The sequence below is a fragment of the Rhinoderma darwinii genome (genome assembly GCF_050947455.1).
Source record: "Rhinoderma darwinii isolate aRhiDar2 chromosome 12 unlocalized genomic scaffold, aRhiDar2.hap1 SUPER_12_unloc_2, whole genome shotgun sequence".
NCBI classification, from domain to species: domain Eukaryota; kingdom Metazoa; phylum Chordata; class Amphibia; order Anura; family Rhinodermatidae; genus Rhinoderma; species Rhinoderma darwinii.
The window spans coordinates 94,600-122,500 of record NW_027461873.1 but is presented as its reverse complement, the minus strand read 5'-3'; the positions used below and the strand labels follow the sequence as shown (position 1 = coordinate 122,500).

General features: G+C 44.7%; 1 protein-coding gene and 1 long non-coding RNA gene across 2 annotated transcripts in view; one reads left to right on the top strand and one right to left on the bottom strand.

The window, feature by feature from the left end:
- Positions 1-27,901, bottom strand: part of LOC142698140 (uncharacterized) — a 226,387-nt gene that overhangs the window by 117,963 nt on the left and 80,523 nt on the right. The gene's annotated exons all lie outside the window — the stretch shown is intronic.
- On the top strand, positions 1,418-2,598 carry LOC142698150 (uncharacterized). The gene is made up of 3 exons (XR_012865706.1): positions 1,418-2,151; positions 2,236-2,341; positions 2,425-2,598. It is a non-coding gene; the product is annotated as an uncharacterized LOC142698150 (long non-coding RNA).

Sequence of the window (27,901 nt, the reverse complement as noted above, 5' to 3'; positions counted from 1 at the left end):
TCTCTATGCTCCTCTCTCGCGTGCAGCGTCACAGAGGGGGAGTGTACTAGCAGACGTGCGCCTATCATGCTGCACGTCTGCTAGGTAAAGTATTCTCCCCTGCCTTCCCCACGCATCCCCCCTGGCCCTGCCACAATATGCTGCCCCCCGTTTTTAGCTCGGTGCCGCTGCCTCACCTCGCCTCATGGCAGGTGCGGCCCTGGGTCCAGGCATGGTTCATGTCCACTAGTGTTCTCCAGCTGTCACATAACTAGGACTGCACCGTCATCATCTTTTTATGTTTTTGGATAATTTATATCTGTATTTTTATATCATAGTTTTTTATGTATTTTGAGGTGGATGATAATGATGATTTTATATTGTCATTGACATTTAATAGTGGTATTTACTCCTGATCAGATCTAAGGTTTCTTGCACACAACTGTTGTGCCGTTTGTGACGGCATCCGAGTGGCACCCGATAGTCTTCATGGACCCATTCACTTTAGCGGGTGAATCGGGTCTGTGAAAAATGGTCCGAGTCTCCGATCCGAGGAAAGATAGAACATGTCCTATCTTTCCTCGGATCACTGGCGGGACACGGCCGTGTGCATGCGGCGTAAAATTCCTGTACCATCTGAAAATCTCAATGGTCCTGTTCACACCTGTGTCGGAGGCTCCGCCACAGATTCCGTCATTTTTGCTGGACACGATAGCGCAACACGCAGCTCTACTTTATCCGTCAAAATGACGGAAACTACTAACGTCAGTAGATTTCTTTTGGTGCCATTGGTTTGCATCATGTGATGGATCTGGCTCTTCCGATATTCTCGTTGTTCTGGATTGAGCAGCATAACAGAACAGCCTGAGCCCCTTCTACATATAGGACTTTTTCACATGCTTGTGTCACTTCCGTTTTTTACCGGTTACTGGGAGCGCAAACAATGAATATAGACCATTTACGTAACCGGCCGTGACTTCCGCTCCGCTCAGCACCCAGTATTGGCTGGAGTGAGTTACATACACGTCTTATAAGCCGATCAGTATGAATCCCACACGACCCATTTATTACTGAGCGATATTCAGGCGTTACCGTTATTCTGCGTGTCGCTACGATTCTGGTCACACCACATATGTACAGGTTGTTTATATTTTACTACCTTTGCACAATAAAAACAAAAATAATTTGTTTTTGCATCGCAGTTTCCCCAGAGCCGTAACTATTGTATTTTTCCGTCGACATCACTATATGTTTGCTTGTTTTCTGCGGGTCGAGTTGTGTTTTAACGGCACCATTTTTGTGTGTATATATTATATGAATTAACTTTTATGATATATTTTTTTTGGGGGGGGGGCAGATTTTTTTTATGGTCTTCACCATGCACTTTAAATATTGTGTTAACGTTACCACATTGATTTGGGAATTCTTTGAGGTGATAGAAACCTCCCCAGAGGGTGTAGTGTGACCCTCCTGCCTGTATTCTTGTACCATATTACATTTTATATGGCCGCTCGGGTGTAACGGTTCACTGGGATACGCTTCTTGTGATGTCATCCAGAATGTGGGCAGATTCTATTTCTCTGCACTGTGAAGAACCTGAGCGTGATGTCATGAGGGGCGTGGCCTGTAATCTGGACGTGTTCCGTTTCCACATAATGGCCAACCGGTTATGACATCAGAAAGTTTATAAATTGGGGTCACACATTGACCACGGTGTCAGTTTCTCTTGCTGGCTCTCATCATGGAGGTGTCGCGTAAGAAAAGGATGTTGGTGAAGACGTTTCCCAAGATGAGTACTGTAGAGAAAATGGAGGTTGGCAGACGCCGGCTTCCGGATGATGTGGAGATGGTGGACGTGGAGGACAAAGATGAAAAAATGGAGATTGGCGGACGCCAGTTTCCGGATGATGTGGAAATGGAGGACCTTTCGGGGGCTACGGTTATCATCAGGGCCTCAAACCCCCGGAAGAGAAAGCGGCCATTTTAGTACCATCTGCCACTCGGGGCCCATTTACCATCAGGGCCCCAAACCCCCGGGAGAGAAAGCGGCCATCTTAATTCCATCTGTCGCTTGGGGCCCATTTACCATCAGGGCCCCGAAACTCCCGGGAGAGAAAGCGGCCATCTTAATTCCATCCTTTACTTAGGGCCCATTCACCATCTTTAGGTGAGGTAAGTGCCGTCCACTGATGATCTTCTCCCCTCACATCTCTTCTACAGCCGCCTGGGCACTGAATTTCTGATTTTTTTTCGCAGTTGTCACCCCAACATCGTGGCCTTTACCACCTAAACCATCTGAAATTCCCATGAAGACTCCTCCAGTGCTGAGAAGCAGTGACGAGCAGAACAGAAGCGAGATCCGGTAAGTCTGACGTCTTCTGCTCCGTCTTCAGCTTTTCCTGGTGGTGAAGGTTTTGTGAAAAAAATATTTTTTTCTTTTTTAAGATTGGACAAAAAAATGGGGAAACGTCCCAGTCTGTTCTCATCCAGGACTGAGCTGTGTAAAGGTGGACTGACGGCCATATCCACGTGAGAAGAAGGACCCTCCCCCCCGCTCTTCATCTCACCAATCACCGCTTGTTAAAGGGCCGGCGCCACAAAACACAGCACAGCAACTCCACCACATTCTACAATAAACATATATTATTTTTTTTAAACTTTTTCACTCTTGTATTGGGCAATCATCCTGGGAATCTGTATTTTACGGGGCACTCGCGCATAGCGGTTTTGTCGGGTTTTCTTTCCACAATTTATTTAAACCATGCAGCCGTTAATGCGGAGTTCTGGTGTTCAGTTTTGTGAAACTGCTGCGTATTTTGCTACAATTTTGCATTCGTGGGCGAAAAATGTTAAAAAAATCTGCATGCTCCGCACTTAAAGGGAATCTCCGACACCATCAATATCTGATCATCTCCGGGGACCTCCAGCATTAGTGGGGGGTAAATTGTATGTCCGGGATTTTCAGCCTATGCAAGCTGGGTTTACACGTTGCGGTAATGTGTTGCTCGGTCCAAACGTTTTACCCCGAAATGCAGCATAAGTGTCCCCCTAGCAATGATAGACCCCCATTAAAGCGGACCTCCTCTCCTGCCACATCTGTTTTAGTAAAAACAAAATAAGGGCCAGTTCACACTGAGTTTTTTTACGTGTTTTTTTTCTTTTACACGGAAACAGTGCCGGAAAACGCGCCAAAAAACGGCCGAAAATGCCTTCTATTGATTTCAATGGGAGGCGGAGGAGTTTTTTTTGCGAGCGGAAAACCAGTCTCGCGGTAAACAGAAGCGACATGCCCTATCTTCGGGCGTTTACGTCTCCGACTTCCCATTGACATCAATGGGAAGAGAAAGCGTATTTCGCAGAGTTTTTTGCCCACTGCCCGCTACGTACGCGGGCGAAACACGTGGCAAACGGCGTGCAGGCAGATTAAAACCTGCCTCAAAATTCCATACGGAATGTTGAGGCAGAATTTTCTGACTTTAAAAAAACTCAGTGTGGACATAGCCTGATAATAAACCGTACCAGAATCAAAAAATGTCACTTCACCATCCAAAAATGGAATGAAAAGAGATCAAGAAGTGGCATGTACCTAACAATGGTGCTGATCGAAACTGCAGTTCGTTACGCAGAAAACAAGTCCTCGCACGGCTTTCTTGATGGAAAACTAAAAAAGTTATGGCTCTTAAGCCTTATTCACACCAGCGTATTTCACGTCCGTGTTACACGCGTTAAAAAAACGTCCGTCGCGCGGACCTATGCAATTCAATGGGGACATTCAGTGTTTTTCACGCAGCGTGTGTCCTAAGCGTGAAGCTCACGACCTGTCCTATACTTGTGCGTTTTTAGCGCATCACGCACCCTTTGAAGTCAATAGGTGCGTGAAAATCACAGACAGCACACGGACGCACATCCGTGTGCTGAGCGTGATTCACGCAACCGTTCCTAAAGGAATGAGGGGAAAAAAACAAACCCCTCCTCCAGTTGTTTTTGCTGATGTAAAAAAATGCGTGATACGGATGACATACGTGCGTAAAAACCGCAGACGCGCACCGTACACAGATACCACACGGAAATGCAACGCAGGAAAACGCTACTTTTTTTATGCACGCAAAACGGACACGTTCGTGTGAATAAGGCAACACCGAAAGTAATTGCTTTTTTATAAAAATAATTTTATTGAGCAAGCGCCATAAGACATAAAAAAAAAACTATAAACATCTGGTATCGCCGTAATCGTATCGCCCCGCAGAATAAAGTGAATGTGTCATTTATAGCGCACGGGGAACGCTGTAAAGGAATAAACAGTAGAATTGCGGTTTTGTAGTCACCACGCCTCTTAAAAATAAAATCTGATAAAAAGTTGCATGCACCCCATGAAAAGTATAATTCCTCAAGGCCTCTAGTTTCCAAAATGGGGTCACTTTTAAGGGGTTTCCCCTGTGCTGGTACCTCAGAAGCTCCGCAAATGCGACATGGCGCCCAGAAACCAATCCAGCAAAATCGACATGCCAAATAGCGCTCCTGCCTTTCTGAGCCCCGCCATTCGGCCAACCAGCAGTTTATGACCACATATGGGGTATTGCCGTAATCGGGAGAAATTATGTGTGATTTTAAATTTCACAGCCTAATTCCACAAAATGCAGCAAAAAAAATTAATAAAATGTATGGTCTAAATGCCCACTATACCCCTCGATAAGTTCCTCGAGGGGTGTAGTTTGCCAAATGGGGTCACGTTTGGGGGTTTCCACTGTTTTGGCACCACAAGACTTCTTCAAACCGGACATGGTGCCTAATAAAAAGGAGGCCTCAAAATCCACTAGGTGCTCCTTTGCTTCGGAGGCCGGTGCTTCAGTCCATTACCGCACTAGGGCCACATGTGGGATATTTATCAAAACTGCAGAATCTGGGCAATACGTATTAAGTTGCGTTTCTCTGATAAATCCTTTTGTGTTATAAAAAAAATGGTATAAAGAGGATTTTCTGACAAAAAAAAATGAAATTTTTAATTTCACCACTACTTTGCTTTAAATTCCTGTGAAACACCTAAAGGGTTCATAAACTTTCTACATGCTGTTGTGAATACTTTGAGGGGCCTAGTTTCTAAAATGGGGTGTTTTATGGGAGTTTCTAATATATGGGCCTCTCAAAGCCACTTCAGAACTGAACCCTTAAAAAATTTTTATTCTAAGGGTATGTTCACACGCTCATGTGAATCCGGCCTGAGACGGAGGGTATGTGCACACGCTCATGTGAATCCGGCCTGAGACGGAGGGTATGTGCACACGCTCATGTGAATCCGGCCTGAGACGGAGGGTATGAGCACACGCTCATGTGAATCCGGCCTGAGACGGAGGGTATGTGCACACGCTCATGTGAATCCGGCCTGAGACGGAGGGTATGTGCACACGCTCATGTGAATCCGGCCTGAGATGGAGGGTATGTTCACACGCTCATGTGAATCCGGCCTGAGACGGAGGGTATGTGCACACGCTCATGTGAATCCGGCCTGAGACGGAGGGTATGTTCACACGCTCATGTAAATCCGGCCTGAGACGGAGGGTATGTGCACACGCTCATGTGAATCCGGCCTGAGACGGAGGGTATGTTCACACGCTCATGTGAATCCGGCCTGAGACGGAGGGTATGTTCACACGCTCATGTGAATCCGGCCTGAGACGGAGGGTATGTGCACACGCTCATGTGAATCCGGCCTGAGACGGAGGGTATGTGCACACGCTCATGTGAATCCGGCCTGAGACGGAGGGTATATTCACACGCTCATGTGAATCCGGCCTGAGACGGAGGGTATGTTCACAAGCTCATGTGAATCCGGCCTGAGACGGAGGGTATGTGCACACGCTCATGTGAATCCGGCCTGAGACGGAGGGTATGTTCACACGCTCATGTAAATCCAGCCTGAGACGGAGGGTATGTGCACACGCTCATGTGAATCCGGCCTGAGACGGAGGGTATGTGCACACGCTCATGTGAATCCGGCCTGAGACGGAGGGTATGTGCACACGCTCATGTGAATCCGGCCTGAGACGGAGGGTATGTGCACACGCTCATGTGAATCCGGCCTGAGACGGAGGGTATGTGCACACGCTCATGTGAATCCGGCCTGAGACGGAGGGTATGAGCACACGCTCATGTGAATCCGGCCTGAGACGGAGGGTATGTGCACACGCTCATGTGAATCCGGCCTGAGACGGAGGGTATGTGCACACGCTCATGTGAATCCGGCCTGAGATGGAGGGTATGTTCACACGCTCATGTGAATCCGGCCTGAGACGGAGGGTATGTGCACACGCTCATGTGAATCCGGCCTGAGACGGAGGGTATGTTCACACGCTCATGTAAATCCGGCCTGAGACGGAGGGTATGTGCACACGCTCATGTGAATCCGGCCTGAGACGGAGGGTATGTTCACACGCTCATGTGAATCCGGCCTGAGACGGAGGGTATGTTCACACGCTCATGTGAATCCGGCCTGAGACGGAGGGTATGTGCACACGCTCATGTGAATCCGGCCTGAGACGGAGGGTATGTGCACACGCTCATGTGAATCCGGCCTGAGACGGAGGGTATATTCACACGCTCATGTGAATCCGGCCTGAGACGGAGGGTATGTTCACAAGCTCATGTGAATCCGGCCTGAGACGGAGGGTATGTGCACACGCTCATGTGAATCCGGCCTGAGACGGAGGGTATGTTCACACGCTCATGTAAATCCAGCCTGAGACGGAGGGTATGTGCACACGCTCATGTGAATCCGGCCTGAGACGGAGGGTATGTGCACACGCTCATGTGAATCCGGCCTGAGACGGAGGGTATGTGCACACGCTCATGTGAATCCGGCCTGAGACGGAGGGTATGAGCACACGCTCATGTGAATCCGGCCTGAGACGGAGGGTATGTGCACACGCTCATGTGAATCCGGCCTGAGACGGAGGGTATGTGCACACGCTCATGTGAATCCGGCCTGAGATGGAGGGTATGTTCACACGCTCATGTGAATCCGGCCTGAGACGGAGGGTATGTGCACACGCTCATATGAATCCGGCCTGAGACGGAGGGTATGTTCACACGCTCATGTAAATCCGGCCTGAGACGGAGGGTATGTGCACACGCTCATGTGAATCCGGCCTGAGACGGAGGGTATGTTCACACGCTCATGTGAATCCGGCCTGAGACGGAGGGTATGTTCACACGCTCATGTGAATCCGGCCTGAGACGGAGGGTATGTGCACACGCTCATGTGAATCCGGCCTGAGACGGAGGGTATGTGCACACGCTCATGTGAATCCGGCCTGAGACGGAGGGTATATTCACACGCTCATGTGAATCCGGCCTGAGACGGAGGGTATGTTCACAAGCTCATGTGAATCCGGCCTGAGACGGAGGGTATGTGCACACGCTCATGTGAATCCGGCCTGAGACGGAGGGTATGTTCACACGCTCATGTAAATCCAGCCTGAGACGGAGGGTATGTGCACACGCTCATGTGAATCCGGCCTGAGACGGAGGGTATGTGCACACGCTCATGTGAATCCGGCCTGAGACGGAGGGTATGTGCACACGCTCATGTGAATCCGGCCTGAGACGGAGGGTATGTGCACACGCTCATGTGAATCCGGCCTGAGACGGAGGGTATGTGCACACGCTCATGTGAATCCGGCCTGAGACGGAGGGTATGTGCACACGCTCATGTGAATCCGGCCTGAGACGGAGGGTATGTGCACACGCTCATGTGAATCCGGCCTGAGACGGAGGGCATGTGCACACGCTTAACAAAAAAACGTCTGAAAATACGGAGCTGTTTTAATCTGGAGCTTCTTTTGCGTCGTTTTTCATAGTGTTCAATGGAAAAATCAGCTCCAAAAAACACCTCAAGAAGTAACATGCACTTCTTTTTATGGAGCGTCTTTTTACGCTCCGTTTTTTAAAACCGCGGCGTAAAAAAGACGCCCCGTATGAACTAAATGCTGTTTTTCCCATTGATTTCAATGGGCAGATGTTTGTAGGCATTCAGCTTCCATTTTTTCAGGCGTTTTTCAAGGCGTAAACGCCCCAAAATATGCCTGAAAACACTGCGTGTGAACATACCCTTAATATGAGAAATTGCTGTTTATGTTCTAAGCCGTGTAATGTCCTAGAAAAAAGAAAATGTTCAAAAAACGATGCCAAAACGATGCCAATCTAAAGTAGGCATGTGGGAAACGTGAACTAGTAACTATTTTGGGGGGTATAACCACCTGCCTTACAAGCAGATGCATTGAATATTCAGAAAAATTCTATTCTATTTTTTCTTCTAAATTTTGCTATTTTTCACAAATAAACACTGAATATAAATCGACCAAATTTCACCACTAACATAAAGTCCAATGTGTCACGAGAAAACAGTTTCAGAATCGCTTGGATAGGTTTATGCATTCCGAAGTTATTACTGCATAAAGTGAAATATGTCAGATTTGAAAAAAAATGGGCTCTGAGCTGTGTCCTATTTTTGTGCAGCAGGGTGTGCATTGGCGCCGCTGATCCTTCATAGCCGCTTAGCTGTTTTGAAGAATCAGCGGCGAGCACCCCCCCACACACAAATCCCCCCCAAACATGGAACTGTGCCCCACACAACCCCCCCACAGTTAGTTTTTTACGCAAGCGTTTTTATAAAATCGTTTTGCGTAAAAAAGAACGGCTCGCTCTCCCATTGATGTAAATGGGAAGCATAATCAAGTGTTTGACGGTTTTTTAGGACTCCCATTCACTATGGGAACATTTGGCGTTTTTTTTTTACGTGCAAAGGAATTGACTCGACACTTCTTTATTTACACAACGCGTTTTAAAAAAAACGAGTGTGTAAAAAAGTGCGTTGTACGTACTAACAGCGCACTTTACCAATTATTTATATCAAAAGCGCAAGCAAGCATTTGGATGTGGGTTTTGCCACGTAAAATGCGCAAAAAAAGTGTCAAATACACGACGTGTGAACCTGTCAACTGAAGTCAGTCACTTCACTTTCATCATTCTTAGACCGGATTCACACGGGCGTGTGCGTTTTGCGCGCGCAAAAGCTCTGTGTGTCATCAGCATGTGCTGCGTGGCTGCGTGATTTTCGTGCAGCCGGCATCGTTGTGACACTCTGGTTTTGTTTATAAACAGAAAAGCACGTGCTGCTTTTTTGTTTGCATTTATTTATTTTACGGCTGTTGCGCGAATCACACGCCGCACCCAAAGTGCTTCCGGGTGCCGAGCGCAATTTGCACGCACCCATTGACTTCAATGTGTGCGTGCTGCGCGAAACACGGCTAAATATAGGACATGTCGTGAGTTTCACGCAGCAGACATACGCTACGTGAAATTCACTGACCGCCTGAACGGCCCCATTGCCTAACATAGGTCCGTGCGATGCGCGTGAGAAAACCACACACGTAGCACGGATGTATAACACGTTCGTGTGAATAAGGCCTTAGGCTATGTTCACACGCAGTGAGCAAAAACCTCTGAAAATACGGAGCTGTTTCCAGGCGAAAACAGCTCCTGATTTTCAGAAGTTTTTTTTAACACACGTTTTTCAATGGCGTCAATGAAAAGCAGCTCCAAGAACGTCCCAAGTAACATGCACTTCTTTGACGCGGGCGTCTTTTGACAATGACACGTAAAAATACACCTCGTGGGAACAGAACATCGGAAAACCCATTGAAAGCAATGGGCAGATGTTTGTAGGTGTAATGGAGCCGTTTTTTAAGGCGTAAAATGCCAGAATTACATCTGAAAACACTCCGTGTGAACACACCCTCAGTCTTTTCAGCCGTTTTTCGGGCCGTATAAGTCTCGAAAAACGGCTGAAAAATCAAAAGCAGAACGCCTACAAACATCTGCCCATTGATTTCAATGGGAAAACCGGCGTTCTGTTTCAACGGGCCATTTTTTTACACCTAATTTTCAAAGACAGCACGTAAAAAGACGCCCGCGAAAAAGAAGTGCGTGTCACTTCTGGAGCCGGTTTTGGAGCCGTTTTTCATGGACTAGAAAGACCGCTTCAAAAACGGCCATAAAACACGTGAGTTTGATTAAAACACGGCTGAAAATCTGGAGGGGATTTCCCTTGAAAACAGCTCCGTATTTTCAGATTTTTTTTAGTAAGACTGTCAACATACCCTCCGCCTTTTGGTGTCTCCTATAGCTTCTGCCAGCTGCCATTTGTACAATCACTCAAAACGGCAGCCGGACAATGCTTAACAATTTGAAGACACCTTTTCCTGGCTTGTAGCCAAAAATAGGGAAGGGGGGGGGGGGTGAGATTCCCTCCCACATTTACAGCAGCTGTAAATGAGCTAGCTTTACCTTCTTCACCTTGCTGTAATTCTGGGAAGTGCTCCCTCTGGTGGCCAACATAGAAAACCCAGTCAAATTATTATTTAATTTTTAATACTGTCCACCATGTGGAAGAAAAAAGAATAAAAATACAGCAAAAAAAGCTTAAAAAAAACAAAAACACATAATAAAAATAAGTTACTTACAAAAAAAATAATTATTTGGCGACACACCCTTTAAGGGGTTAACCATAAACCTAACATGAGTAACCAAGTCAAGTAATCGGCGCTCTGCGTGCCTTTTGGGATGCAAATGTGTGAATTGCGTCATCCAAGTCCAATTTATAGGCAAGTTCATGTTCGATTGAAATCGTAGCTAATCCAACAAGCCGTTCCTGCGGCGGGGTGGAGCGCAGGTATGTTTTAACAAGTTCCAACTTTGAGCAGCTGCGCTCACCACTAGCAACAGTCACCGGTAGTGAAAGAAAAATTCTGAGAGCGATACAAGTGTTGGGAAACATGGTGCACATCTTGCTTCGGCAGATGTACCCCAGGACGCTCTTTGGAGTGTAGCAGTTTGCGGGAACGTATCTGGAGAGTGATTTCAGCTCGTAACACAGGTCCGCTCCATCAATGTCACGCAGGTGGTCGTGCGACAGCCGTTTTTCGAGATGATCACACTGCTCTCGAAGGTTTTCTTGGGTCAGATCCTTGATTTGTTGTAAATTATACATTACCCCAAACGCGTTGCGGTGTTCTGTCAATTGCAAGATGCGATCTTGAACAGTCTGCACGGCGGAATCAAGAATCCGGGTAAAGAACCCGACTTTGACTAAATGTTTCGGATCTCTTATCGGTTCATCTTGCGATTCACAATCAAAGCGTCTCTTTCTGCGACGCGTTTTACCTTCTTCCGCAGGTGGAAAGTCTCCTTCAATTTCCAATGCTGCTGCCAGGCACTGTGCTTCTCGGATAATATTTTCCAATTGCTCATCTGAACGGTAGCGTTGCAGAAATAATTTACAGGTCTCTAATTGTTTCATTGCCCCCGAAATATCCAAGTCGATCTCCTGAAGTTTTTTACTCGCGATGTTAATTTCAAATAAAACGTCGTACCACGTAACAAGTCCGCACAAAAATGTGAAGTTACAGATGTTCTTCCGGATGCCCCTAATCTCCGCCACTGTTTTTGAAAGAGCAGCTCCTTGTAGAGTGCTGTCCTCCATAACATCTGTGAGGGCGTCGTCTATCTTTGAGATTTGGTTGCGGATAGCCCTCACCGCCTCTATGCGGCTCTCCCATCTGGTCATACTTAATGAAAGGGATTGGTGTGAAGCGCCAAGGTTATATTTAAAGGGATCCTGTCATCAGCATTTTCGGTATGAAGCCTGCAATACCCTTTGAAAGTGGGTGAAAAATCATTGTTAACTAACCTATAAATAAGTTAAAAGTCGGCTCTGTACCTTTAGTATTCCGGTTTTCAGTAGTCCCGCGCCATATGCAAATGACCACAAAAGAGTCAAATCTTCACTCGAAAAGAGTCAGACTTTCCTTCCTCCGGCGTTTCAGAATTGGCTCCGCCTCCTTGTTGTTGATTGACAGCTTATCTCACTCCACTGCACATGAAATCCCGCGCTTGCGCATTGAGACTGTAAAGTAGATGTTCTCACATTATTGGACTGCGCATGCTCGGCGCTCTGTGTGACGTCATCATATGCCGTCGGTTCCTCTTCTAATCCAGCCCCCGTCTCCTGACAGCTGAGTGAACGAAGCGAGCGGGGTGTGTACCCGCGCGGCGCATGCGCAGTTAAATATTTCCGAATGAATGAAGCAGGGAAGGTGGTGAGGCACGCATGCGCGAGATGTGAACCGAGAGTTCGGCAATTAGGGCTGTACAGGCGGCGTACGTGGGCGGAGTCAAGATCGTGCGTCACAAAGCTAAAATGAATTAGCATAAAAGGCGGTAAAACTTTTAATGGCTATATTTCGGGCAAGAAGAAGAAGAACGGAGAGAAGAACACATCAATGCACTATGGACAGCAGCGGGCACTACAGGGTCAGGACGTTTTAAAAGGTAAGATGGTGATGACAGGATCCCTTTAAGAATAGCCCACCGGTGAGTGGAGACCGAAAAAAATACATAAAGGCTTTGAATTATGTTGAAAAACTCCACCGCTTCCACACAGGCCGATGCTGCATCACTGACCACAAGGTTTAAGGGGTGCGAGTTGCAAGGCACATAGAAGGCCCGCGGGTTTATTTGCCGTACACCAGCTTGTACCCCGTTAATTCTACCCTTCATGTCGGAGCCGTTGTCGTAACCTTGCCCTCGCATGTCCTTAATATCAATACCATTTTCTTGAAGGCTTTGTAAGAGTACTTTGGTCATGCCCGCTCCTGCGGAGTCATCGATTTCGAGGAACCCTAAAAAGTGTTCCTTTATTTTCACCTCCGGTGGTTCATTTCTGTAGCTTTCCTTGACGGTAACGAAACGTACCGTCAGAGTCATTTGCTCCTTATGACTTCTATCAGGAGTGCAGTCCAGGATTACAGAATAGTATTTGGCGGCATATAACTGTTCGAGAATTTTCCACTTGATTTGCGTCGCTAATAATTGGACAATCTCATTTTGAGTGCCGCTTCCCAGGTAGTGAGTATGAACGCTATGGTTGGTTATCCGCTTGAGGTGTTTGTCAAGAACCGCATCAAACTCTGCCATCGCCTCCACAAACTTGAGAAAGTTGCAGTTGTTCGCTTCATAAAGCTTTTGAGACCTCCCGCCAAACGCAACGTTTTGAACCGCCATTGTTCTGATCAGAACAATCAACCTTTTTAGGACATTTTGCCAATGCCGAGTTTCCGATGCAATAAGTTCTTTCTTTGTATCCTCAATGGTTGCATTCAGCCTAAGTCTAGTCTCCAAGTCCTTCCATTTGAGGAAAGTTCGCTCATGGTATTCAGTCTTTTCGTGACTAGCCAAATTACGAGAAAGATTTTTCCAATCACTTGTCCCGGTCGTGCACAGCCCAGATTCGCCTGATCCATGTGGAAACAATTTGCAGCACAAGCAATATACAGAATTATTGGCGGTGGAGTACATCAGCCATTGCCTCTCTGACATCTCACGGTTAGGCAACTCTCTGCGATAATGTTTCCGGTCAAAGCTTCGATTGCGTTTGTCCTTTGGAAACGTGAAGGACATAATCTGTTGCGGACCATTCAAAACAAGGAATTCTCTTAACTTCTTGCTTTTTTTTGGCCACAAACCAGGATCATGAAGAAGTGAATTGCTGAATTCGGAGGCGGCTTCAGACGGCGTTTGCCGCCACTCCGTCACCTCATCTTCGCTATTTTCTTCAACTTTGATTTCCGTTTTTAATGTTAGTGTTGAAACGGTCCTTTGTGGGACTTCCACATATCTTTTTGCTGCAGTAACCAGCAATTTGCGGCACGCGGCTGGGGTGATGGGTAGTTCAGGTGCATACGAAACCGGTGAAGATGGAGATGAAGGTCTGGACAATTCTTCAGTTACTGCCGGACTGCTAGAAGAAAAACTAGAACTTGCTGCAACGTCAGGACCAAGGGTTTCATACTCGTTTTGGCCTTCAGAGGATTCGTGCAAGAACTTCCGAATCGCTCCTTTCTGTATTAAAAGAGCGGCCTTCTTGGCTTCCCTCCTCTTCTTGTACGCTGCTCCAGAAAGTCGTTTCCGTCCATCAGACATTATTAAATTTTCTGGTATGCGCAATTTTCGTTATAAATAATAATTTGCAAATAATTTGTTTTTGTGACGCTGCATTCGAAGATGAACTGCATAGTTTTTCAATGCAACAGCACTTCATAGGGCGGGAAGGGGTTAAAACCCACTCTCTGAAGCCCCCCTTCAAGATACATTTCAACTAATCTGGTCCCCATGGCAGAAATCTGTCTTTCCATCTGGCACCTCCAGCAGACTCCTTTCAGTCTAGTTTGATTTCTTTTACCTCAGTTCCTCTTTTTCCCTTTTTTTAATTTCTTCTTTCCCTCTCCCCTTCTTCTCCTCCTCCCCCCACTTTTTTAGAACTATTTCTAACAGGAGCTGTGCAGGATTAGAAAAATATGTCTGCTTTCTTCCAAATACAGCACCACACCTATCCACAGGTTGTATCTGGTATTGCAGGTTAGCTCCATTGAAGTGAATGGTAATGAGCTGTAATACCACACACAACCTATGGACAGGTGTGGTGCTGGTTTTTGGAGAAAGCAGACAAGTTCTCTCATCCTGGACAACCCTTTGTCATGGATAGTTCTTGTGCGGAGATGCTCCCTGCATTATCCCTTTTCCTTTATGGCCGCTGATATGTTCTATTCAGCTTTATGGCCTCTGTGGTAAGTACACTGCCAGTCATTAAAGGGTTAACACTTCAGACCACTGTGGGTGACGTCACAATGTATGAGTTGTGCAGTGGTAATAAACTCCTGTAGTAATGATGATGAAGGTGCTGATGTCATAAATACAAATGTTTATGACATAAAGAAGATTCCATATTAGAAGGTTTTACTGCCACATTCAGCGCCATATTGGATGGGACTGAGGACCTTGAGCTTGACTTCCCCACCAATACCGACCTGATGTCATTTGGAGGTTCTAGCAGGGAAACCCTTCACCCCAGACCACTTCTTCATCACAGTGATGCCATCCTCTTCATACGGGTTGTCTGTAATAGAGGGGGGTTTCCAGCAGGAGATCCCCCTCTATTAGCCGGAGCGGAGACAGGTGCTACAGGGAGGCATCTGGAGGACCCGTCTCATCCGTGGATCGCCCATTCATTTTAATGGGTGCCCAGGAAGAGAGACATCCGCCTAGCCAACCAGATCAGCCGATTTATGTGTTTTATGTCGTTCGTTCATTGTATTGTCTTTCCTTGAAAATCTGAGAAAATGTACAAATTCTGTTACAAATGATATTTTGGCACCTTCTAAGCCCAGAGGAAGGGCAATCCTCCAGCCATGGTTTCCCTAGAGGTTTCCCCCACAGGGGGTTTTTCCTTTCCTGCGTGCTGGAGGGTGACTCTTCGTGAGTCGGAGGTTTGCCATTTTGGGTTTGGTCATATAATATAATAAAAGTTTTGACCATTTAACACCCAATTATAATGTTTTGTGTCTTTATTTTGCATTCTTTGGTTTGGTGATTGGGATTCTGGGTCTATCACATATCACAAAATCATAAGGCCGGACATCTACTTCCCACACTGACATAGAATGGAGGCAACAAGCGTTGCTGCACAATTAAGTGTACACATCCTTACATTAACCCCTTCCCGACATTTGCCGTATGGGCACGCCATGGAAAGCTATGACTTCCTGCAAATTGCCGTATCCAAACGCCAAATGTTTGGCACCGGCTCTGAATCTGAGTCTGTGCCATCATTGCCGGATCTCAGCTGTATCTTACAGCTGACATCCGGCTGCAATGGCGGGGACTGAAATTAGCTTTGATCCCCGCCAGATCTAATACATTGCACTACGTAGGTAGTGCAATGTATTAGAAAAAATCATCAGACAGTTGGAACTTCAAGTCCCCTAGTGGGGAACGTGAAAAAAGTGTAAAAGAAAGTATAAAAAAAGTGTAAAAAAAAGTAAAAAAAATAAAAGTTTGATAACAATAATATTTTCTGCGTCCTATTAATTTCAATTGGAGCTCAGAGGTGGAAACCACTTGTAGAACATCAGCCCCCCACTCACAGTGAAATAACCATCAGGAGTATCCGCCCTGGAAACCACAGGGAATTCCACCTGAAAAACCAAATTTTAGTGCAGTTTTTCGGGCGGTATATCTCCTGCGGAAAGACCGCAGAAATCATTTTAAAAAAGCTTATACTTACCATAGTCATAGCGACGCGTATTCTGTTCTGAGCGCAGCCTGGCCTCCTGGGATGATGCTGCAGTACATGTGACCGCTGCAGCCTTTGATTGGCTGCAGCAGTCACATGGGATGGTATCATCATCCCCTGAGGCCAGACTGCGGTCAGTACAGAATATGCGTCGCTATGACTATGACCGGGAGTAAGTATAAGCTTTTGGTTTTTCTCATTATACAATCAGGGCCGGGTCTAGGTTTATGTGAGCTATTTGGCGACACAGACTTAGTAGACCCCTTTGCGGGGGAACTCACGGGGGCAGTAAATTCGCAGAAAACGTCACTTTGTGCCTCCATATAGACGTTAGGACCTATTTATGCCCCCACATAGAAGTTAGGCCCCCAGTTTGTACCCCCAAAAAATTTGTGCCCTCTGTAGATAGTGGTAGTGCCACACAGCCCCCCTCCCTGGTTGTGCCACACAGCCCCCCTCCCTGGTTGTGCTACACAGCCCACCTCCCTGGTTGTGCCACACAGCCCCCTCCTCCCTGGTAGTGCCACACAGCCCCCTCCCTGGTAGTGCCACACAGCCCCCTCCCTGGTAGTGCCACACAGCCCCCCTCCCTGGTTGTGCCACACAACCCCCTCCTCCCTGGTAGTGCCACACAGCCCCCTCGCTGGTAGTGCCACACAGCCCCCTCCTCCCTGGTAGTGGCACACAACCCCCTCCTCCATGGTAGTGCCGCACAGCCACCCTCCCTGGTGGTACCACACAGCCACCCTCCCTGGTGGTACCACACAGCCTCCCGCCCCCCCCCCCCCCGGTAGGTAGCGATTTTGGTTTCCCTCTAGGAGTGGAATTTCAGCCAGAGTATATACAGAGCTAAAGAACCCGTTTAGTAACACTGCCTTCTCTTGATCCCCCGTGACCAACTCCCCATTACCACTATCTAGGGGTCCTACATGTTCAGACCTTGGCTTTTTTTTCATTTACATACTTGAAGATTTTTTGCAGATTTGATTTACTATCATTGGCCACCTGCCTTTCATTTTGTATTTTTGCTGATTTTATTACCTTTTTACAGATTTTATTAGGCTCTTTATAATTCTAGGCCAAATGGGCAACTATCTTTTAATAGACACTTACCATCTCTCCTTGCTCACTGTTACTGTATAGGGTGTGATTTCTGACCCTGATCTTCCAGGACGACACCATCTCCATTAACCATAACTGGTTGAACGGGTGTAACATGTCCTTCATGTGGAGCCTCCTGCAGGCCAATCTGAGCGCTGTACAGAGGGAGATCAGTGAGTGGCGGGAGACCATGGACGGCTGGGAGCATCACTCTCAGGTGACATTATTATATATCGTATATATTCTGAGCATGGCCAGTGCCGGCGGGGGCTGTCTCTGGCAGACTAATTGGGGGCGGGGTCTTTTCATTTCCTGGAGGACCCAGTTGGGTCGAGGTCTATCCCTGGAGGGCCCAGTGGGGGAGAGACCTGTCCCTGGAGGTCATAGTGGAGTTCCCCGGAGGACCTAGCGAAAGACTGCAGCACCTAGCAGGCCGGCCATCTCATACCTGGAGACCGCTGTAGCCTGGACTGGCAGAGCGGTGGTCACATGGGATGAAGCGTCCTCCGAGAAGGACGTCGTCATGCAGGCCAGCCTCCTGGGATGACGTTTCATCTATGTGATCGCCGCTACAGCCTGTGATTGGCTGAAGAGGATAATCGCTGGCAGTGGCGGATCCCCATATGGGCGTTTCAGGCGGTTGCCCGGGGCCCAAGGCTTGCAGGGGGCCCATAGCTTCCCACACCGCACACAAGTGAAACAAAACTCTCCAGGGCTGCTGCTGCCGGCCGCATTCTAGTGATCATCGGTCCCACGTGCTGATGAAGAGGCGGGGGGAATGTGCAGGGGGAGTCAATTGCGGCCAGGGAACAGGGGCACAGCACATCAGCTGTAGAGAGCAGACTGTCAGAGATTGTGATGGGCAGGTGCTGGAGTCTCCCTGACAGTCTGCTCCTCTGTGCTGCTGTACATTGTCCCTCCTGTCTAAACCTCCAGCAGCTGCCTGATAACGGCAAAACTGAAACTAGAGGGTGAAGGACCTGTGGTGACGTCACAGTCACATGATTAAGGTCCTGGAGGCTGCCAGAGACAAGCACCGCAGAGGAAGAGACTGGTAAGTAAGTGTGTGTGTGTGTGTGTGTGTGTGTGTGTGTGTGTGTGTGTGTGTGTGTGTATGTATGTATGTGAGTGTGTGTGTTTATGTGTGTGTGTGTGTGTGTGTGTGTGTGTGTGTGTGTGTGTGTGTGTGTGTGTTAATGTAAGTCTATATAGTGTGTGCTGTGTATATAGCGTCTATAATGTAAGTCTATGTAGTGTGTGCTGTGTATATAGTGTCTATAATGTAAGTCTATATAGTGTGTGCTGTGTATATAGTGTCTATAATGTAAGTCTATGTAGTGTGTGCTGTGTATATAGTGTCTATAATGTAAGTCTATATAGTGTGTGCTGTGTATATAGTGTCTATAATGTAAGTCTATGTAGTGTGTGCTGTGTATATAGTGTGTGCTGTGTATATAGTGTCTATAATGTAAGTCTATGTAGTGTGTGCTGTGTATATAGTGTCTATAATGTAAGTCTATGTAGTGTGTGCTGTGTATATAGTGTCTATAATGTAAGTCTATGTAGTGTGTGCTGTGTATATAGTGTCTATAATGTAAGTCTATGTAGTGTGTGCTGTGTATATAGTGTCTATAATGTAAGTCTATATAGTGTGTGCTGTGTATATAGTGTCTATAATGTAAGTCTATGTAGTGTGTGCTGTGTATATAGTGTCTATAATGTAAGTCTATGTAGTGTGTGCTGTGTATATAGTGTCTATAATGTAAGTCTATATAGTGTGTGCTGTGTATATAGTGTCTATAATGTAAGTCTATATAGTGTGTGCTGTGTATATAGTGTCTATAATGTAAGTCTATGTAGTGTGTGCTGTGTATATAGTGTCTATAATGTAAGTCTATATAGTGTGTGCTGTGTATATAGTGTGTGCTGTGTATATAGTGTCTATAATGTAAGTCTATGTAGTGTGTGCTGTGTATATAGTGTCTATAATGTAAGTCTATATAGTGTGTGCTGTGTATATAGTGTGAGCTGTGTTTATAGTGTCTATAATGTAAGTCTATATAGTGTGTGCTGTGTATATAGTGTCTATATAGTGTGTGCTGTGTATATAGTGTCTATAATGTAAGTCTATGTAGTGTGTGCTGTGTATATAGTGTGTGCTGTGTATATAGTGTCTATAATGTAAGTCTATGTAGTGTGTGCTGTGTATATAGTGTCTATAATGTAAGTCTATATAGTGTGTGCTGTGTATATAGTGTCTAAAATGTAAGTCTATGTAGTGTGTGCTGTGTATATAGTGTCTATAATGTAAGTCTATGTAGTGTGTGCTGTGTATATAGTGTCTATAATGTAAGTCTATATAGTGTGTGCTGTGTATATAGTGTCTATAATGTAAGTGTATGTAGTGTGTGTGTGTGTGTGTGTCATAATGTAAGTCTATATAGTGTGTGCTGTGTATATAGTGTGTGCTGTGTATATAGTGTCTATAATGTAAGTCTATATAGTGTGTGCTGTGTATATAGTGTCTATAATGTAAGTCTATGTAGTGTGTGCTGTGTATATAGTGTCTATAATGTAAGTCTATATAGTGTGTGCTGTGTATATAGTGTCTATAATGTAAGTCTATGTAGTGTGTGTGTTTATGTGTGTGTGTGTGTGTGTCATAATGTAAGTCTATATAGTGTGTGCTGTGTATATAGTGTCTATAATGTAAGTCTATGTAGTGTGTGCTGTGTATATAGTGTCTATAATGTAAGTCTATGTAGTGTGTGCTGTGTATATAGTGTCTATAATGTAAGTCTATGTAGTGTGTGCTGTGTATATAGTGTCTATAATGTAAGTCTATGTAGTGTGTGCTGTGTATATAGTGTCTATAATGTAAGTCTATATAGTGTGTGCTGTGTATATAGTGTCTATAATGTAAGTCTATGTAGTGTGTGCTGTGTATATAGTGTCTATAATGTAAGTCTATGTAGTGTGTGCTGTGTATATAGTGTCTATAATGTAAGTCTATATAGTGTGTGCTGTGTATATAGTGTCTATAATGTAAGTCTATATAGTGTGTGCTGTGTATATAGTGTCTATAATGTAAGTCTATGTAGTGTGTGCTGTGTATATAGTGTCTATAATGTAAGTCTATATAGTGTGTGCTGTGTATATAGTGTGTGCTGTGTATATAGTGTCTATAATGTAAGTCTATGTAGTGTGTGCTGTGTATATAGTGTCTATAATGTAAGTCTATGTAGTGTGTGCTGTGTATATAGTGTGTGCTGTGTATATAGTGTCTATAATGTAAGTATATATATAGTGTGTGCTGTGTATATAGTGTCTATAATGTAAGTCTATGTAGTGTGTGCTGTGTCTATAGTGTCTATAATGTAAGTCTATGTAGTGTGTGCTGTGTATATAGTGTCTATAATGTAAGTCTATGTAGTGTGTGCTGTGTATATAGTGTCTATAATGTAAGTCTATGTAGTGTGTGCTGTGTATATAGTGTCTATAATGTAAGTCTATGTAGTGTGTCCTGTGTATATAGTGTCTATAATGTAATTCTATATAGTGTGTGCTGTGTATATAGTGTCTATAATGTAAGTCTATGTAGTGTGTGCTGTGTATATAGTGTGTGCTGTGTATATAGTGTCTATAATGTAAGTCTATGTAGTGTGTGCTGTGTATATAGTGTCTATAATGTAAGTCTATATAGTGTGTGCTGTGTATATAGTGTGTGCTGTGTATATAGTGTCTATAATGTAAGTCTATATAGTGTGTGCTGTGTATATAGTGTCTATAATGTAAGTCTATATAGTGTGTGCTGTGTATATAGTGTCTATAATGTAAGTCTATATAGTGTCTATAATGTAAGTCTATATAGTGTGTGCTGTGTATATAGTATCTATAATGTAAGCCTATATAGTGTGTGCTGTGTATATAGTGTGTGCTGTGTATATAGTGTCTATAATGTAAGTCTATATAGTGTGTGCTGTGTATATAGTGTGTGCTGTGTATATAGTGTCTATAATGTAAGTCTATATAGTGTGTGCTGTGTATATAGTGTCTATAATGTAAGTCTATGTAGTGTGTGCTGTGTATATAGTGTCTATAATGTAAGTCTATATAGTGTGTGCTGTGTATATAGTGTGTGCTGTGTATATAGTGTCTATAATGTAAGTCTTTGTAGTGTGTGCTGTGTATATAGTGTCTATAATGTAAGTCTATATAGTGTGTGCTGTGTATATAGTGTCTATATAGTGTGTGCTGTGTATATAGTGTCTATAATGTAAGTCTATGTAGTGTGTGCTGTGTATATAGTGTCTATAATGTAAGTCTATGTAGTGTGTGCTGTGTATATAGTGTCTATAATGTAAGTATATAGTGTGTGCTGTGTATATAGTGTCTATAATGTAAGTGTATGTAGTGTGTGTCTGTGTGTGTGTGTCATAATGTAAGTCTATATAGTGTGTGCTGTGTATATAGTGTGTGCTGTGTATATAGTGTCTATAATGTAAGTCTATATAGTGTGTGCTGTGTATATAGTGTCTATAATGTAAGCCTATATAGTGTGTGCTGTGTATATAGTGTCTAGAATGTAAGTCTATGTAGTGTGTGCTGTGTATATAGTGTCTATAATGTAAGTCTATATAGTGTGTGCTGTGTATATAGTGTCTATAATGTAAGTCTATGTAGTGTGTGTGTTTATGTGTGTGTGTGTGTGTGTGTGTGTGTGTGTCATAATGTAAGTCTATATAGTGTGTGCTGTGTATATAGTGTGTGCTGTGTATATAGTGTCTATAATGTAAGTCTATATAGTGTGTGCTGTGTATATAGTGTCTATAATGTAAGTCTATATAGTGTGTGCTGTGTATACAGTGTCTATAATGTAAGTCTATGTAGTGTGTGCTGGGTATATAGTGTCTATAATGTAAGTCTATATAGTGTGTGCCTGTAGTGTGTGTGGTTTGAATATATAGTGTGCGGTGTTAGTGTGAATTGTATATAGGGTGTTTAATCTCACATTTTTTCTGTGTGAAATAATTTCCCACCCATAGAGCCCTCTGCAGTAAGTCAGATGCTCAGAACCCCCCCCCCCCTGCAGTATAATCCCCCCCATGGAGCCCTCAGTAGTTATTATACTGCAGGGGGGGGGCAGAGCGTTTGATTGACTGTTCAGGGTTCTGTAGGGGAATAACACCTTCCCCCCCCCAAGAGCCATAAGGGCGGATTTACACGAACGTGTAATACGTCCGTGCAACACGCGTGCTTTTCACGCGCGTCGCACGGACCTATGCTAGTCTATGGGGCAAGTATAAACAAATACAATACCACCGAAAAAGGGGCACAGACACAGAGTGATGTTCAATATAAAGCAAAGTTGCTGAACAATATGAGATCTACTGTGTCTGCGTCCCAGGTAATGACCAAGATACCTTGGTGCATCGATCAACAATAGATAAATCCAACAAAGAAAGTGATCGACTGAAGCACGACAAATTAGTAGCAAAAAATACAAAATTTTATTAACATGAAAACATGACAAAGGTTAAAACTGGAACAGGGAATGAGTCACTCAATAAAAAGACATCGAGAACAATCATGCACTGGATGTTAATGTGACATGAATCTATACAGACTTATTTGTTTGTTGATACAGCAAAAAAGAATAGTGTGCGTGCCTATGCGGACCTGTAGCTGATAAAGCCTGATGAATAATGGCAAAAAGACGGTCAACAAGGAATAAAATGCATGTATGTGCTGTCTGGGTTGCCTCTATAAGAGTGTATAGATTGTAGTGATAATATGCAGATACCTGAATGTAATGATTATCTGCATATATATAATAGCCCAATGTACGCCATAGTATGTATTACAGGGTCAGTACTACAGATAACATACAGCAATGTGTATAGACACACAACGAGGTACCAAGCCAGTACCAGGTAAGAAAGTCAGTAATAGCTCTATGACATACCAGTGGACATGATGAAGATGTCTGGACCCGACGCGCGTTTCGGCAACTGCCTTCGTCCGGGGACCCCGGACGAAGGCAGTTGCCGAAACGCGCGTCGGGTCCAGACATCTTCATCATGTCCACTGGTATGTCATAGAGCTATTACTGACTTTCTTACCTGGTACTGGCTTGGTACCTCGTTGTGTGTCTATACACATTGCTGTATGTTATCTGTAGTACTGACCCTGTAATACATACTATGGCGTACATTGGGCTATTATATATATGCAGATAATCATTACATTCAGGTATCTGCATATTATCACTACAATCTATACACTCTTATAGAGGCAACCCAGACAGCACATACATGCATTTTATTCCTTGTTGACCGTCTTTTTGCCATTATTCATCAGGCTTTATCAGCTACAGGTCCGCATAGGCACGCACACTATTCTTTTTTGCTGTATCAACAAACAAATAAGTCTGTATAGATTCATGTCACATTAACATCCAGTGCATGATTGTTCTCGATGTCTTTTTATTGAGTGACTCATTCCCTGTTCCAGTTTTAACCTTTGTCATGTTTTCATGTTAATAAAATTTTGTATTTTTTGCTACTAATTTGTCGTGCTTCAGTCGATCACTTTCTTTGTTGGATTAGTCTATGGGGCAGTGCAGACTGTCAGTGATTTTTGCGCAGCGTGAGTCCGCTGCGTAAAACTGACGACGTGTCCTATATTTCTGCGTTTTTTGCGCATCACGCACCCATTGAAGTCAATGGGTGTGTGAAAATCACGCATGCCACACGGAGGCACCTCCGTGGGACGTGCGTGATTTGCTCAACAGCAGTAAAACTGTGATTGCAAACAGAAAAGCACCAGGTGCTACAAACATACAATCAGAGTGTCATAATGATGGCGGCTGCACGAAAGGCACGCAGCCGCGCATCATATGGTGATGACACACGGAGCTGTTAAGTGCCTTTTGCGCTCGCAAAACGCCGTATTTTTTGCGTGCGCAAAACGCACACGCTCGTGTAAATCTGCCCTAAGTGTCAGACGCTTAGACCCTCCCATAGGGCACTCAGCAGTCAGTCAGATGCACTGGGGAGGGGCGTCTGACTGCTTAAAGGGTAACTAATGAAACTTTTAAAAAAAAATTACATGTCATAGTGACATGTCAAATGTTCTAATCGGTGGGGGTCCGGGCACTGAGACCCCACCAATCACTGAAACAAAGGGCTCAGGTGAGTGATGTGCCACTTTGTTTCTGATCGTCTTTCCTCTGATAGCCGAGCATGCGGTGTACGGGCACAACAGAAAGTCTATGAGTCCATACACCGCGCCGAGGAAAGACAATCAGAAATGAAGTGGAACAGCGCTCACCCGGGCACTCCTGCTGCTTTGTTTTAGTGATCGGTGGTGCTCTCAATGCTGGGACCCCCATCAATCAAAACTTCTGACATATCACTCTCACTATGACACGCCAAATGTTTTTTAAAAGTTTAGTTACCTCTTGGGGACTTAATTTATTGGTTTGAGTTAATGTATGGGCCTGGGTCTTAATTTGCTTAGGGGTCTGGGGTATAAGACAATTTATGGTGTTTATTTCTGAATTTTTATGTTGCTATAGATGCTGAAAATGGCTACAGAATCGAGGGGAAAAGATTTCTCATCAGGAAACTCTGCAGTCATCAGGAGAAGTCGCCATAACGGTCTGTGTCAGATGGAGAAGAAAAGAGAACGACCCATCAGGGAAGACATCTCCTGTGAGTCATTGCATTTATCTGTCCCCTCTCCTGACATGTCTGTTATCGGAAATCCTTGTATTCCACATAAAGTCTTTGTGTACCCAGGACTAATAGACAAATGCGTGTTACCATTCCCCTTGTCAGGAGGAAGTGTCCCTACACAGTGTGATACTGTCAGCGATGGTTGGAGACTGTCAGTGTGTAGGGACACAGCCCTTTGACAAGGGGAATCGTAACACTCATTTGTCAATGCTCACACAGAAAGGTGGTGTTTAATATAGACATGACGTGGCAGGGCGGTGGTGGAGAAGGGGGCCCAAGCTTGTGGAACAGCCCAGGGCCCATGGTTTACTTAATCCGCCACTGATCGCTGGAGGATAAAACACAGACTCCTAGATAAGTTTGGGATCGCTGCGAATGCGCCACAAAAAAACGGAACTGCTATTTGATGCGTGATTTACATCCCCTTTGAATTCAATGGGGAAATCCCGCAACATATATTCAGTGTTTACGTAAAGACAATTGACATGCTGTGAAATGAAATTCTGCATCGCAGGTGAATTTGAGCGTATTTTTCTACTCAGTATTTACACAGCGTGTGGATGAGATTTGTTTTACCTCATCCACTTTGCTGCTGCTGTATTTGTTGCGGATTTTTTGCAAAGAAATCAGTTGTGGAAAGTCTGCCGTATTTACGCAGCGTGTGAACTGGCCCTAAAAGTGAGCGTGATCTCACGTAGCAGCTAAGGGACAATCCTGATAATTGGCTTAGGAGCAGCTTCTCTGACCTTGTTGGCTGTTCCTAAGGCTAAGCCGTCTGCCATGGGAAGAAGTGAAAGCCGACAAGAACGAGCGCCTATGACTTGCGAGTCAAATGATAGCCTTAGGAGCAGCCAACAACCTCAGAGAAAGTGCCACTAAGCCGTCTGCCACGAGTCCCAGGGGCGTAGTTAAGGTCTTAAAAAAACAGGGGCAATAGCCTCAACATATATGCCCCATAAAAATGTGTGTGTGTGTGTGTATGTGTGTATACACTGTGTTAAAAAATAATTATGCACATTGGATTTAAGTGTCATAAACATTTAATTATTACTTTTTCAATGAAACTCATGGATGGTCTTGTGTCTTAGGGCTCTTTGGATCATTGTAATCAATCTCAGACACCTGTGATAATTAGTTTGCCAGGTGTGCCCAATCAAAGGAAAACTACTTAAGAAGGACGTTCCACATTATTAAGCAGGCCACAGGTTTCAAGCAATATGGGAAAGAAAAAGGATCTCTCTGCTGCCGAAAAGCGTGAAATAGTGCAATACCTTGGACAAGGAATGAAAACATTGGATATTTCAAGAAAACTTAAGCTTGATCATCGTACTGTAAAAAGATTTGTGGCTGATTCAGAGCACAGACGGGTTTGTTCAGATAAAGGCATAATGAGGAAGGTTTCTGCCAGACAAATGAATAGGATTAGGAGAGCAGCTGCTAAAATGCCATTGCAAAGCAGCAAACAGGTATTTGAAGCCGCTGGTGCCTCTGGAGTCCCGCGAACCTCAAGGTGTAGGATCCTCCAGAGGTTTGCAAGTGTGCATAAAGCTATTATTCGGCCACCCCTAAACAATGCTCACAAGCAGAAACCGTTGCAGTGGGCTCAGAAATACATGAAGACTAATTTTCAAACCGTGTTGTTTACTGATGAGTGCCGTGCAACCCTGGATGGTCCAGATGGATGGAGCAGTGGATGGTTGGTGAATGGCCACCATGTCCGAACAAGGCTGCAACGTCAGCAAGGAGGTGGCGGAGTCATGTTTTGGGCTGGAATCATGGGGAGAGAGCTGGTAGGCCCGTTTAGGGTCCCTGACGGTGTGAAAATGACCTCTGCAAAGTACGTAGAGTTTATGACTGACCACTTTCTTCTGTGGTACAAAAAGAAGAACCGTGCCTTCCGTAGCAAAATTATCTTCATGCATGACAATGCACCATCTCATGCTGGAAAGAATACCTCTGTGTCATTGGCTGCTATGGGCATAAAAGGAGAGAAACTCATGGTGTCGCCCCCATGTTCCCCTGACCTCAACCCTATTGAGAACCTTTGGAGCATCCTCAAGCAAAATATCTATGAGGGTGGGAGGCAGTTCACATTAAAACAGAAGCTCTGGGAGGCGATTCTGACATCCTGCAAAGATATTCAAGCAGAAACTGTCCAAATACTCACAAATTCAATGGATGCAAGAATTGTGAAGGTGATATCAGAGAAGGGGTCCTATGTAACTTGGCCTGGTAAGTTTTTTTTGATTGAAAGAGCTTTTGATTTCTGTAAATATGACCTCCTGATGCTGCAAATTCAACAAATTACCATTTTAGTCTCCTTACAACTTTTAAAATGTTTTGATCTCTGTTGTGCATAATAATGTGAAACAAAAAATTCAGTTATCATTAGGATATTTGTTCAATAAAATTAGCATTATACTCCAACGGCTGATGCTTGAAGATTATACTGACTGTTATTTGCATCGACTATTTAGGAAAATCAGTGAAAAATAACATTTGCGTAATAATTTGGAATACAGTGTAGATCGAAATCCGGAGCATTAACCGGTCACTGCCGGCTCCGCGGTTTCCTTCACTGTAATTGTCATCAGCATCAAAACCAGTTAATGTGTATAACGTACAAACGTGAGCGCCACACTTTCTGTATCCCACCCCCGGTAATGGAGGGGGGCAGACATCTTGGCTGTATGGGGCCCAGACATTCCTGATGGTGGCCCTGGCAGTTATGATCCGGTAGAGCTGGTTGTCACCCGGGCCGCTTCATTCCACTGTATGGCTTTGGACTTCTCAAGTTTGTCCTGCAAAAAATACAAAAAGTTATTTTGTGTTACTGCATTACAAAGACTTTGTGCAAATTAGAAAAGAAAAAACAGCAGTAAAGTCAGTAAACGGTCCT